The sequence below is a fragment of the Diaphorina citri genome, unplaced genomic scaffold, assembly GCF_000475195.1.
Source record: "Diaphorina citri unplaced genomic scaffold, Diaci psyllid genome assembly version 1.1 scaffold241, whole genome shotgun sequence".
Taxonomy (NCBI): Eukaryota; Metazoa; Arthropoda; class Insecta; order Hemiptera; family Psyllidae; genus Diaphorina; species Diaphorina citri.
The window spans coordinates 202,849-217,830 of NW_007377678.1; the positions used below are offsets into that span (position 1 = coordinate 202,849).

The 14,982-nt window shown below is 35.3% G+C and overlaps 1 long non-coding RNA gene across 1 annotated transcript in view; it reads right to left on the reverse strand.

Annotated features, from left to right (window-relative positions):
* Positions 1-359: 359 nt before the first annotated feature.
* The window catches only part of LOC113466293, a 24,085-nt gene continuing 9,462 nt past the window's right edge, over positions 360-14,982 (reverse strand). The window contains exon 3 of the long non-coding RNA XR_003390733.1: positions 360-886. This is a non-coding gene — a long non-coding RNA (uncharacterized LOC113466293). The remainder of the gene's footprint in view (positions 887-14,982) is intronic.

The following is a 14,982-nucleotide window of genomic DNA, read 5'->3' on the forward strand; positions in this document are numbered from 1 at the left end:
AAGTTTTTATGAAAAACAAGTATTAATTCGGATGTCTAAGAATCTAAGGTTACTTCCCCAGTACAAATCAAATGTTCACATTAAAGCTAACAGAAGGAGAGTTAAGAAATTTTCAGATTGAAGAGACTTGTAAGAATTCTACAAGCAGTCCGAAATAATGTCGCCTATATGTTTGAAATTTAGAGCAAATTGGAAAACAGCATCTACTGACACATTACTTATAAAGGACACTATTGGCCTGGACATCTGGACAACCTTCCAATTCAAACATTTTTTATTCAACTATTTAGTCCAACTAAATAGGTTTTCTTCTGTAATAAAAGTTGACAAAATTTTTAGCTATATTTTTTTTTAGGGATTGCTAATTACCATGCTTGTCTAAAAACTATGGACAAATTTATTTACAAACCAGCCTTTGTGTTTTTGGTGAAACCGTGTGAACAAATTTAGATATTCTAGAAATCTAGCAAGAAGCAGATACCAATTTAACTGAATTAAAAACAGAAAGAGCTCGGCTAATCTCACTAATAAAGGCTTTTCCATTGCGCTAACAAGTCTCAACAATCTTGCTACTCAACTCAAAAAGGTAAAAAAATATCTAGGTAAAGTAATGTTCAATGAAATTCCTAAAATTACTTTTTGTTTTACATATCAAAAGTTACTTGCTTGCGCCTTTGTATAAAAAATGAGAAGTCTATGTGTTTTTTGCAGGATGAAAAAGTTTGTTTTTACCTTCGATTTCAAAATTTGTAAACATCTTGGATTATTAAATATTGGATTTGATGCTGACGTCATTATATTTGATGACGTCATTGCTGATGATGCAGATGCAACCAGTTTACACAGCAGACGAAGATCTGGGCGATAATTTGCTGATTCCATCGGTCTAAATTCAAATGAAATAATGACAACGAAAATAAATAACAAAGTAATATAGGTACATAACACATACTTTCAGCGGTAGAGATATAAATAAAGAACTAAAAAACATATTTTTCTCATGTAAATATTTTGAAGACAAGTCAGGATAAAGCATAAATTTTCCTAATATGTACTATATCTACCATTCCATCTACACACCCTCAGGTTATGTCTGCTGAATTTGTCTGACAAATTTAGCAAAAATATCTTTATTCTTCTGAGCTCACTCAGCATTTTCCTTTCACTAAAGTCTTCACTTCTCTCTCTGAGGAAAGGATCAACTCTCTTCTCCAGCAGAAATCATGACATGAGGGTATGTACGAGTACATGGAATTGGTCTTAAAATCGGTATAATTTGTGAGAAGAAAACTTTGGATTTAGGTCTGAAAATATTTGTAAAGAACTTCTGAGCAATCAATGGAGCGTCCTCAGATTGCTCGGACTACCTAAGCTACGGTTGTCCGGTCTGTGAACTTTTAAAGTAGGTACGGTGAAGCAAGTTTTTAAAGTTTGATGCATTAAAAGAACTGAACAGCTATAAAGAAATTTCGCCAACATTTTTCAAAAAACAGAGTCCGGTGAAATTCGGTCATATCCTGCAAACGCTTCCCCGTCCGCCACGACATTTTCATTAAAGAATAGCTCATTTGCCGCAGGAAAGACAACGAAACAAAAGCATGTGGTTAGCATTTTCTTGGAAAAACTATAGCTGGAAAATGCTGCAATTTCCCGGCTAGCGTAGTCAGCATGTCTAGACAAACGCTGTACACAGTTCCGCAACAAAAACGAATAGTTTGTTCTTTTTACATGGTTTTTTCCATTCCAAAAGGTAACAAGGCAAGCTTTGCTCTTGACTGTCGAATTAAACTTTTTTAATGAAAAAAGTCAGAGCGGTCAGAGAAAATAGAATGAAAATACCTAGAATTTAGATATTCATATTCCCACAGCATAAGTATCTCTTGGAAAACCACTGGCCCAAGCTATCTACACGTGTACTATTACCTCACCTAAAATTCCCGTCCTACAATGTTGCTATGTCTCTTCCTATTCCTTCAGTTTTCTTGAAAGCACCAGAGATTTCTCGTCTCTTCATCCATCTAGCAAAAGGCAGAACGCCAGACAGGCACAGGAGGCTTGAACTTGAGAAAGAAGGGAAGTGTAAAGAAATAAAAACAACTTTAAATTAGAAAAGTTAATGACAGGCAACTTTCTTTTCTTGCTTTATTCCTCTTTATCTTCTGCCTATTTTTTTCCGTTTCTCTATCCTACATTTCCATCTTTTGACTCTGTTTTTCTTTCTTCGCCTATAACTTCTGATTCTTCAGTGAAAAACAAAAGTACGCTGAAAACTTCTTTTTGTCAATTCCTTTTGTCCTCTGCTGTGTTTCTCACCAGAATTTCCTCCTCTTGTATATTTTCACAAACAATTTTGTTTACCTGCTATTTGTCAACAATGTTCAGTTTTATTGTGATGTGTGTTTTCTTTTTAACACGTTAACAAAACTGTTGGCTGATAAAATAAATGACTTTGTAAGGAACTTGGTAGGCATTGACGAAGCAACCCCTAGAGTTTTAAAGGCCATTGTACGAGTTTTTTCTCTGGGTGTGACTTATTTTCCTTCAAAATTTACCTTCATTTATCTTTTTTTTCTCTCTTTTTCACAAATGATCAACTTTCTGGGTATTAGGGTTAGGTCGCAAAAAAAAAAAAAAAAAAAAAAAAAAAAAAAAAGGGGATAAACGACAAATAAAATGAAAGCTGTTTTTCGCTTGTGAAATCAAACTTTCAACCTATCTACGCCAAATATTTTCTACGCCATCGCCACTAGGTAGAAATAAAATAATAGAAAGTAAAAAACTACCCTGCTCTCATTATGTGTGAATGTGAAGTTAAAAACTTTCTCCCCACCATATTATTGTTATTACGGTCATTATTTTTCCGGCTCTCCCACTTTCGGCTTCCATATTTCAAACGCAGAGCTTTAGACAAATAAAATGAAAGCTGTTTTTCGCTTGTGAAATCAAGCTTTCAACCTATCATATCCGCCAAATATTTTCTACGCCATCGCCACTAGGTATAAATAAAAAAAAACTACCCTGCTCTCATTATGTGTGAATGTGAAGTTAAAAACTTTCTCCCCGCTATATTATTGTTATTACGGTCATTATTTTTCCGGCTCTCCCATTTTCGGCTTCCATATTTCAAACGCAGAGCTTTCCCAAGACCCCTCCCACCCTCTTCCACCCAACCTTGCGGCCTTTGAAATTAATAGCAGTGAAATAGCACACATTAAAGATAACAAAGGAATTCCAGAGCTCTTTCGGAGTTGTTATTACAATGCATGATATTTATTTTATTACAATGAACTTTTTACAATTTTAAGGTTTTCATCCTTACAGAATGGACGATTTAAAATTTTAAATTCGTATTCGTGTGTACCACCAGTTAAAGGCTTTTAAATAAGAAGGGTCTAGGGTAAATTTTGAGTAAAACGGCTTTATTAATATACTAATAAGAATCATGATTGCGAATTTTTTTTACCAAAATCGGGCAAACCGTTCGAGAGCTATTGCAGCAAAACAAAGAACTTCATAAAAAGAATTAAAAGGGCCTAATTTACAAATCAATCACACAAACCCTCGCACAGGTTTGAAACCAGATTTCCATCTCCAAGAAAGCCTAATTGAAATTCAACAACAAACCGGTCCAAAACCGCTAGAATTCACAAAGAGTACTTGAACAGTTCCTATCTTTCCATTTCCCATGACGTGAGCGCATCAGTAATTCAATTAACAAAAGGAAGATGATCTGGAAATTAATAATGAACAAATAAATAGAATAACAAATGATGAAAAAATACCTGATATTAAAAAAAAACACCTATAATATAGGTACATAACACATACTTTCAGCGGTAGAGATATAAATATAGAACTGAAAAACATATTTTTCTTATGTAAATATTTTGAAGACAAGTCAGAATAAAGCATAAATTTTCCTAATATGTACTATATCTACCATTCCATCTACACACCCTCAGGTTATGTCTGCTGAATTTGTCTGACAAATTTAGCAAAAAAATCTTTATTCTTCTGAGCTCACTCAGCATTTTCCTTTCACTAAAGTCTTCACTTACGCTCTCTCTCAGGAAAGGATCAACTCTCTTCTCCAACAGAAATCATGACATGAGGGTAAGTACATGGAATTGGTCTTAACATCGGTATAATTTGTGAGAAGAAAACTTTGGATTTAGGTCTGAAAGTATTTGTAAAGAACTTCTGAGCAATCAATGGAGCGTCCTCAGATTGCTCGGGCTACCTACGCTACGGTTGTTCGGTCTGTGAACTTTTAAAGTAGGTACGGTGAAGCAAGAAGTTTGATGCATTAAAAGAACTGAACAGCTATAAAGAAATTTCGCCAACATTTTAAAAAAAACAGAGTCCGGTGAAATTCGGTCATATCCTGCAAACGCTTCCCCGTCCGCCACGACCTTTTCATTAAAGAATAGCTCATTTGCCGCAGGAAAGACAATGAAACAAAAGCATGTGGTTAGCATTTTCTTGGAAAAACTATAGCTGGAAAATGCTGCAATTTCCCGGCTAGCGTAGTCAGCATGTCTAGACAACGCTGTACACAGTTCCGCAACAAAAACGAATAGTTTGTTCTTTTTACATGGTTTTTTCCATTCCAAAAGGTAACAAAAGGCAAGCTTTGCTCTTGACTGTCGAATTAAACTTTTTTAATGAAAAAAGTCAGAGCGGTCAGAGAAAATAGAATGAAAATACCTAGAATTTAGATATTCATATTCCCACAGCATAAGTATCTCTTGGAAAACCACTGGCCCAAGCTATCTACACGTGTACTATTACCTCACCTAAAATTCCCGTTCTAGATTCCCTGAAGTAGCCATGTTCCTTTCTTCGACGTCAAGGAAAGGAATATGAAAGAAGAAGGAAATTGCAAGAGATACAGTAGAGCAAGGTGCAGACCAAAGTAATTGAAAGTTGTACAATGGCTCAATAGGCAAAGTTGAAACAGGATAAGGAGCCCTCTGGGAGAACCAAGATGGCATACATTATTCAGAGGTAAGAAATGCTCCTCAATCAGTATCCAGCAGGAAACATGACAGGCAAGCTTTGCTCTTGACTGTCGAATTAAACTTTTTTAATGAAAAAAGTCAGAGCGGTCAGAGAACATAGAATGAAAATACCTAGAATTTAGATATTCATATTCCCAAAGCATAAGTATCTATCTCTTGGAAAACCACTGGCCCAAGCTATCTACACGTGTACTATTACCTCACCTAAAATTCCCGTCCTAGATTCCCTGATGTAGCCACGCTCCTTTCTTCGACGTCAAGGAAAGGAATATGATTATGAAAGAAGAAGGAAATTGCAAGAGATACAGCAAGGTACAGACCAAAGTAATTGAAAGTTGTACAATAGCTCAATAGGCAAAGTTGAAACAGGATTGTGGTATTAAGGAGCCCTCTGTCCTAGATTCCCTGAAGTATCCATGTTCCTTTCTTCGACGTCAAGGAAAGGAATATAATTATGAAAGAAGAAGGAAATCGCAAGAGATACAGTAGAGCAAGGTACAGACCAAAGTAATTGAAAGTTGTACAATAGCTCAATAGGCAAAGTTGAAACAGGATTGTGGTATTAAGGAGCCCTCTGGGAGAACCAAGATGGCATACATTATTCAGAGGTAAGAAATGCTCTACAATCAGTATCCAGCAGGAAACATGACACAGACCCTCCAAGTCAAGTAACTCCCTGAGGATATAAATTTTACATGGAGTTCTTGTGGGTTAATGGATTTCCTGAGACTGAGACCAGTATCCAAGATGTGTCTAGCAAATCCCTGGAGATACTGCACGAGTCTGTATGACCTTCGTAATGCCTTACAAAATGAGCCCTAGATATGTGGGAAATTGACCCTAGAAGCCTAGATAGATATGTTGTGTGAAATTCTCCCTCGGGCAATATTGGTATTGGTAAAGGTAGGGCCATCGGCCTTAATAAACGCCCTTGGTCACTGCGACCTGGTTAGATCTTTTGTGACATTCCCTTTATTTTTTCCTAGAAGAGCCCTAGACTTCTTACGAAGGCCAGGGTTCTTTTAGGACTGATTTCTTTGACTTCTTTAGGTGTTATAATCATCCTTGAGAAGTATATCAGTCGTTTGTGAGAGGCAACACCACATTCACATATATAGCGGGAACCTCAATTTACAAATAATGAATCTCCTGGGACCCAAGATTTGGCCAAACCTTTTGAAAAATAACTAGGTATCTTTCTATGATAATGGCCATCGATAATATTTCATCAATAAATTGCCAGTATTGACATTCTTGCTAAAACATGGATATTACCAGGAAACTAGGACAAATTCTATAGGTGACGTAACAGTCCATCATTTCACAATTTCACATGCAATATCTGACGTTTGTGGTGTCTGACATAGCAGACTAAACGGCAACAATGTACGTACAGTATCTAGACTAACAAACAACACTGTACGTAAGTTGACTTTTTCATTCAGGATGACCTTGACAAGTTGACATATTGTGCAAAAGGCATCGTATCGGGTTGGACGGAGGAAATGGCATACGAGTTTGAGAGCTGTTTTTTTGCGCTGACATTTGTTAAAATAACTGAGGTGGAAAACGATCATAACTCCTATTGAAAACTGTGATGTTGTCGATAATATTGCGACCAATGTGTTTCTTACTTTCGCTGAAGAAGCTCAAGGTAAATAAAATCTTGAGATAATATCTTTCACAACTTCAAACGTGAATGATGAAATTTGCCATCCGCTGATCTTATCCAATTTATCGAATAAGAACTTTGTTATAAGTCATTTGATGAAAACCAACTAACTTTATCCAGTCCTATATTGAACATGACAAAGGAAAGCTTTTAAACTTTCCATCCCTGAGATAAAAAGGAAAACATGGGGGACATACTCATAAAGAATTCAAGAAGTAAAGGCCAACAACTATGCCATGAAGTCTTCTCCCTAAACTTACTTTATTCTCAAACTTTGTCTTCGTAGCAAGAAGGCTACTGTCAGCAGTCTATTATTTCCGAAACCATTTTTTCCTCAGTTCTCTTCCTGTCTTTCTTCTCGAACTTTGTCTTTTTCAAACAATAATGTTGCTGTGTCTCTTCCTATTCCTTCAGCTTTCTTGAAAGCACCAGAGATTTCTCGTCTCTTCATCCATCTAGCATTCTAGCAAAAGGCAGAACACCAGACAGGCAAAGGAGGCTTGAACTTGAAAAAGAAGGGAAGTGTAAAGAAATAAAAACAACTTTAAATTAGAAAAGTTAATGACAGGCAACTTTCTTTTCTTGCTTTATTCCTCTTTATCTTCTGCCTATTTTTTCCGTTTCTCTATCCTACATTTCCATCTTTTGACTCTGTTTTTCTTTCTTCGCCTATAACTTCTGATTCTTCAGTGAAACAAAAGTACCTACGCTGAAAACTTCTTTTTTTGTCAATTCCTTTTGTCCTCTTTGCTTTGTTTCTTACCAGAATTTCCTCCTCTTGTATATTTTCACAAACAATTTTGTTTACCTGCTATTTGTCAACAATGTTCAGTTTTATTGTGATGTGTGTGAAGTTCATTGTGGATGAAGAGATTAGTTGGACTATTTAAAGTTACTTGGTTTGAAGACTGCACGTGTTTTAACACTGGCAAGAGTTTGACGTTCCATTTTTTATAAATCAGATTTTTTACGCTGAACATTTCAGCAAATTTCTAGCTGTTATAATATTATGTCACATTTCATTGTGTCCTACCGTTTTGAAGATGCTTAGTGCCTACTTTGAAATTTAAGTCGCAGAGATAGAAAGGCATTTTCTTAAGGTAGGTTTAGACGAAGCGAGTCTACTCGCGCACCAAAACTCGTTTCCTCCTCGCACATCAAAACTCATCCTCGCGCCAGAACACGTTAACAAAACTTTTGGCTGATAAAATAAAATGACTTTGTAAGGAACTTGGTAGGCATTGACGAAGTAACCCCCAGAGTTTTAAGAGGCCATTGTACGAGTTTTTTCTCTGGGTGTGACTTATTTTCCTTCAAAATTTACCTTCATTTATCTTTTTTTCTCTCTTTTTCACAAATGATCAACTTTCTGGGTATTACGGTTAGGTCGCAAAAAAAAAAAAAAAAAAAAAAAAAAAAAAAAAAAAAAAAATTTTTGGGGGTTTCGGTTTAGGCCCAAAAAAAAAAAAATAAATAAAAAAAAAAATAAAAAAAACGGGTATTAAAGTCGTAAAAGTTCTCCAAATGGAATTTAAGAAAGAAGCACTCGAAAATTTTATAATGCGACTCCTACATACATTGGATTTGAGTAAATAAATTCTCGTCTCCTTCAAGTCATCCATTCGTTTCTCTTTTAATAAATGTCATCTCCTTCATTTCCTTCTCATCCTCCTTCTCCTCCTCCTCTTCATCTAAACTTTCTCATCCTTCTCTTCTCCTCTTCTTCCATCTCCATTTCCTCATTTCCACATCCAGAGCATATGGATGTCTCGACTTTTAAGTTCAATGTTTGTATACAAGAGCTTGCAGGTTTAAATACTGTTTTTTTCGTCTTCTTTTTTCACGTTTTAAAAGGAGAGACTGGATTCAAACATTTGCTCGAGGATGCAATAAGGCAAACTGATTGGAATTAGTACAAATAAGATACGATTAGATACGATTACATAGTTGTCAGACAAATCGTTTTATCGTTTATATCCAGTTTATCTTTTGGATTTCTAATTTTCAATCCATTCTACTCGTATTTGATTGGATAAAATATTTGAAATTCGCTCTTTTTTGGTTGGATAAAAAGTTTGATATCTTAACTTTTTGGTTAGATACTATTGTGATTTGTGTATCACATCACTACTATTTTCATGCTCAGGGGTAACATGTGATCGTACCATGAGATTGTTTCGAGGTATAATCTTTATAGCTTTATACAAGTTTTCTAAATTTCATCCTTTCAAGAAACGTTGTCGAATAAAACGTATACCTCTTTCCCTGACTAAGATATTCTAAATCGATAAAATCTTTGCACAGGAATCAAGTAACGGTTTTCTTAGCATTTGATTCAATATCTAACAGAACAAAAGAATCAACCAAGGGGGCACCTGGAGTTTCTTAGATCTCTTTTGCACCCCACTGCATAAGAAAAGGCCGCAGTACCGGTTTTTCATTCCGGATTTCTTAGGGGCAATATAGGGGGGGGGGGGGGGGGGGGGTGGGTGTTTTTCATGGCATGACCAACAAATGGTAGGTAATGCTATACTGGAATCTGACGTACCTATGGATATATCGCAACTCTAGGGTTTTCTTTCCAGCAATTCCAGCAAGGCGAGGCAAGTAAAATCCATAGAGTTCTGTACATTATAAAATGTGACTGCATATCAGAACATATTTCATGCTTTTATGTAGAGAATTAGGAACAAGAACTCATTCTTAGAACCCAAAATCCCAGATTGTGCTAAATTTTGGAACTAGGTTAACAATAGCTAGCATCTATAACCTTAACCTACCTATGTATGTTCTATACACCTACGTATTAACGTATAAGCAGGTATCTTTATGGAATAATTTATTCCTGGGAAAATTAAATGACCTTGAATCGGAGAGCTTTTAATTTGCCAGAGGGAGAGGGAGGGAGAGGGAGAGAAATAGGTGGAGAAAGATTGAATAATAGATAAGCAAAGATTTATCATAATACATGAATAAATCTTTCCTTCTCCCTCTCTCTTCCAGCTTTTTCTCATCAACCTTCCTGTTCCTTAAAGCTCTCTCTCTCTCTTCCCCCTCTCCCTCTCCCCCCCCTCTCTCTCTCTCTCTCTCTCTCTCTCTCTCTCTCTCTCCATTGTATTAAAATATTTGAAATTCGCTCTTTTTTGGTTGGATAAAAAGTTTGATATCTTATCTTTTTGGTTAGATACCTACTATTGTGATTTGTGCATCACATCACTACTATTTTCACGCTCAGGGGTAACATGTGATCGTACCATGAGATTGTTTTGAGGTATAATCTTTATAGCTTTACACAAGTTTTCTAAACTTCATCCTTTCAAGAAACGTTGTATAATAAAACGTACCTCTCTCCCTGACTAAGATATTCTAAATCTAAATCGATAAAATCTTTGCACAGGAATCAAGTAACGGTTTTCTTAGCATTTGATTCAATATCTAACAGAACAAAAGAATCAACCATGTGGTGTCTGACATAGCAGACTAAACGGCAACAATGTACGTACAGTATCTAGACTAACAAACAACACTGTACGTAAGTTGACTTTTTCATTCAGGATGACCTTGACAAGTTGACATATTGTGCAAAAGGCATCGTATCGGGTTGGACGGAGGAAATGGCATACGAGTTTGAGAGCTGTTTTTTGCGCTGACATTTGTTAAAATAACTGAGGTGGAAAACGATCATAACTCCTATTAAAAACTGTGATGTTGTCGATAATATTGCTACCAATGTGTTTCTTACTTTCGCTGAAGAAGCTCAAGGTAAATAAAATCTTGAGATAATATATATCTTTCACAACTTCAAACGTAGATGATGAAATTTGTCATCCGCAGATCTTATCCAATTTATCGAATAAGAACCATTGAACTTTGTTATAAGTCATTTGATGAAACCAACTAACTTTATCCAGTCCTATATTGAACATGACAAAGGAAAGCTTTCAAACTTTCCATCCCTGAGATAAAAAGGAAAACATGGGGGACATCCTCATAAAGAATTCAAGAAGTAAAGGCCAACAACTATGCCATGAAGTCTTCTCCCTAAACTTACTTTATTCTCAAACTTTGTCTTCGTAGCAAGAAGGCTACTGTCAGCAGTCTATTATTTCCGAAACCATTTTTTCCTCAGTTCTCTTCCTGTCTTTCTTCTCGAACTTTGTCTTTTTCAAACAACAATGTTGCTATGTCTCTTCCTATTCCTTCAGTTTTCTTGAAAGCACCAGAGATTTCTCGTCTCTTCATCCATCTAGCATTCTAGCAAAAGGCAGAACACCAGACAGGCAAAGGAGGCTTGAACTTGAAAAAGAAGGGAAGTGTAAAGAAATAAAAACAACTTTAAATTAGAAAAGTTAATGACAGGCAACTTTCTTTTCTTGCTTTATTCCTCTTTATCTTCTGCCTATTTTTTCCGTTTCTCTATCCTACATTTCCATCTTTTGACTCTGTTTTTCTTTCTTCGCCTATAACTTCTGATTCTTCAGTGAAACAAAAGTACCTACGCTGAAAACTTCTTTTTTTGTCAATTCCTTTTGTCCTCTTTGCTTTGTTTCTTACCAGAATTTCCTCCTCTTGTATATTTTCACAAACAATTTTGTTTACCTGCTATTTGTCAACAATGTTCAGTTTTATTGTGATGTGTGTTTTCTTTTTAACACGTTAACAAAACTGTTGGCTGATAAAATAAATGACTTTGTAAGGAACTTGGTAGGCATTGACGAAGTAACCCCCAGAGTTTTAAGAGGCCATTGTACGAGTTTTTTCTCTGGGTGTGACTTATTTTCCTTCAAAATTTACCTTAATTTATCTTTTTTTCTCTCTTTTTCACAAATGATCAACTTTCTGGGTATTAGAGTTAGGTCGCAAAAAAAAAAAAAAAAAAAAAAAAAAAGGGGAACCAGGGTAAAAAAACACAAAATTTTCCCCAAATTACAGTTCCCTCTGTCAAACCTCTTAAAAAAAAGTTGAGTGTAAAGTTGAGTCCACTCGTAAAATTTGTAGCCAAAACCAAATATCCACCTCTTTTTTTTAAAAAAAATAATAAATAACCGAATGGTTTGTCAAGCGTTGACGAAGTTGGTCAAAATATAAATATTTTGTAGTATGCCTCTCATCAGATGGGCGAGAAGAGACACTATACTTCCCATTTAGGTGCTGGGTCAACACGGGAACACCAGAAAGTAACCCGTTGAAATATTTGCAATCGAAAAACGAGTACAAATTTTTGTCGATGGTGGGATTCGAACCCGGGACCTTCTGCATGGCAAGCAAGCGCGTTACCACTGGACCAACCGTTACCACTGGACCAACATATGTAAAGAAAAAAAATATTCTAGAGCCCTAGATAAGGGGAATGACCCTAAAGCCCTTGCTAAATATGTCGGGAAATCAGACCCTTAAAAAAAGCTTTACTTGTCAATTATTCCAAGCATGTTAGAATCTTCGCAGTAGAACAAGCTACACGGAGACGTATGTAGAAAGAAGAGATATAGAAAGTAGAAAGACGAGATTGGAGAAGAGGTTATGTACCTCTTCCCCATCTATACCTCTATCGCTATGTACAAAGACATTGCACAGAGACACAATGTATTTCGAGTAGGTATATCAGGAAGAGGATAAAAATAATATAGAATAGAGGTATCAAAAGAAAAAGGGTTTAAAATTTTCAAAATAAAGCTAACCTTACCAGATGCAAAGGATTGAGGTACCGTACTATAGATATAAAGGACTGAGTTAACCGTATGTCGGGAACTCCAATTTACAAATAATAAATCTCCTGGGACCCAAGATTTGGCCAAACCTTTTGAAAAATAACTAGGTATCTTTCTATGATAATGGCCATCGATAATATTTCATCAATAAATTGCCAGTATTGACATTCTTGCTAAAACATGGATATTACCAGGAAACTAGGACAAATTCTATAGGTGACGTAACAGTCCATCATTTCACAATTTCACATGCAATATCTGACGTTCTTGTTTTCTGACATAGCAGAAACGGCAACAATGTACGTACAGTATCTAGACTAAAAAAACAACACTGTACGTAAGTTGACTTTTTCATTCAGGATGACCTTGACAAGTTGACATATTGTGCAAAAGGCATCGTATCGGGTTGGAATCTTAAGGCTAAATATTGAGAAATCACATTGATTGATCTCAGGTACCATAAGATTTGTACAAAACAATACAGATGCAAAGGATTGAGGTACCGTAATAGATACAAAGAATTACAAAGGATTGAGGATATTGAGGTACCGTATAGCGGGAACCTCAATTTACAAATAATGAATCCCCTGGGACCCAAGATTTGGCCAAACCTTTTGAAAAATAACTAGGTATCTTTCTATGATAATGGCCATCGATATTTCATCAATAAATTGCCAGTATTGACATTCTTGCTAAAACATGGATATTACCAGGAAACTAGGACAAATTCTATAGGTGACGTACTTTTCTACCTATAACAGTTTCCAGATTGGAAAACTTGAACTCTGCATTTTTATTATTTTTCTAAGGAGTAAGGACTAAGGAGTGAGATTTGTATACGGTGCCTTAATTACTTTGCAGATAATTAAGATTCAGAATGGAAAATGAGGGGAAGGGGCATATTTTCAACTTTAATTTGAGAAAAAAGTGGAGGAGGGAGAAAAGGAGAAAAAAATTAGGTCAGTTTCGCGTGTTTGGTATCAATCATTCGATAGGTTAATGACATGTTTATGTAGCAACAATAAATACATAAACTATAGGTAATGGAAATAAAATAAAATCCAAATCCAAAGTTTTCTTCGTACCTAAGGGAAAGATTGCACTGAAGACCTAATAATGTAAATGTTTGTCAACTCTTTACAATCAAACCTATAGGTACTTCCCCTGAAGAGAGTTCAGTATTTGTACAATGCTCAAAGCATACAACATTCCAAACCCTTAAATAATAAATCCTATACGTCCCTACATTCCAAGTCCCCAATACTACATTTTCCAAAATTTTAATTTAGATTTTCACAAAAGTAAATTGAAATTGGGAAAATATGGATGAAAAACAAATATCTTCAAATGTGGACCTTTGTAAATCCAAAGACCTACATACATTATTATTAGATACTCCTGATCCCTTGGAAAACAAACAAAAAGTGACAAATTTGGGCTATGGTGAACCTTACAGCCTTCACATATATCTATTCTAATGAAAAGTAAAACACTTGACAGTTTGGTGTTAGTATTGGATTTAAGGAAATTTCTTTTGGGAAAAGCATAATTAAAATATGTGCGATTAGGCAAATGACATCTGCATGTATTATTATGACCTTACCAAAATATTTTGTACCCATAGCTACAACCTAGTAAGTGGGGAGATTCTCAATAAAAAGACAATATGAGATTTAAAATAAATCATTTCATTGTTCGTACCTACCTTTCAAGTTTTATTATTATTTCATTGTTCGTATCTTTCGGCTTTTATTAATTCCTTCTTTTTCTTTCTAAACTTTCAAAATTTTAAAGGTACCTTAGGAAGAAATGAAATTTGTGTAAGTAAACATGACATTTCTCTAGGGCAGGTAAATTGATATTAGCTTTTAGAAAATGATACCAACTTTAGGAGATAAACTGATATTAGATTTCAGAAACTTCATTGCTGGATTTTATCACGACTTTTCATTTACCGTTGGAAATAATGGACTTTGATTCTACGAAATTTTAGTTTGAATCAAGCTCACGGGGAAAAGCTTTCATTATGATTACGCATGACTAAAAAGAGTTCTATTTCTGTAGTTCATTGTGGATGAAGAGATTAGTTGGACTATTTAAAGTTAGGTACATGGTTTGAAGACTGCACGTGTTTTAACACTGGCAAGAGTTTGACGTTCCATTTTTTATACATCAGATTTTTTTACGCTGAACATTTCAGCAAATTTCCAGCTGTTATAATATTATGTCACATTTCATTGTGTCCTACCGTTTTGAAGATGCTTAGTGCCTACTTGGAAATTTAAGTCGCAGAGATAAGAAGTCATTTGCTTACAAAGAGGAACGAGTCAAGTTTCGTTTCAACAGCAAATTTTCCGTCCAATAAAAGTCAAGTGTTTTTCTTCTCTCTATTTGACACGAAATTTGTGTAGATAAAAAGGAGCGATATAAATAACGAGAAAAGTCTTATTAAAAAGAAAGAACCTGGGTGTAGACTGTAGAGCAATGCTGCAGCAATAAAAACGATGTTGTCAGTTGTCAGATGAACCTGGATGTAAACAAGCAGAGGTCTACTCAAAGTAAAAAAAAAAAAAAAAAAAAT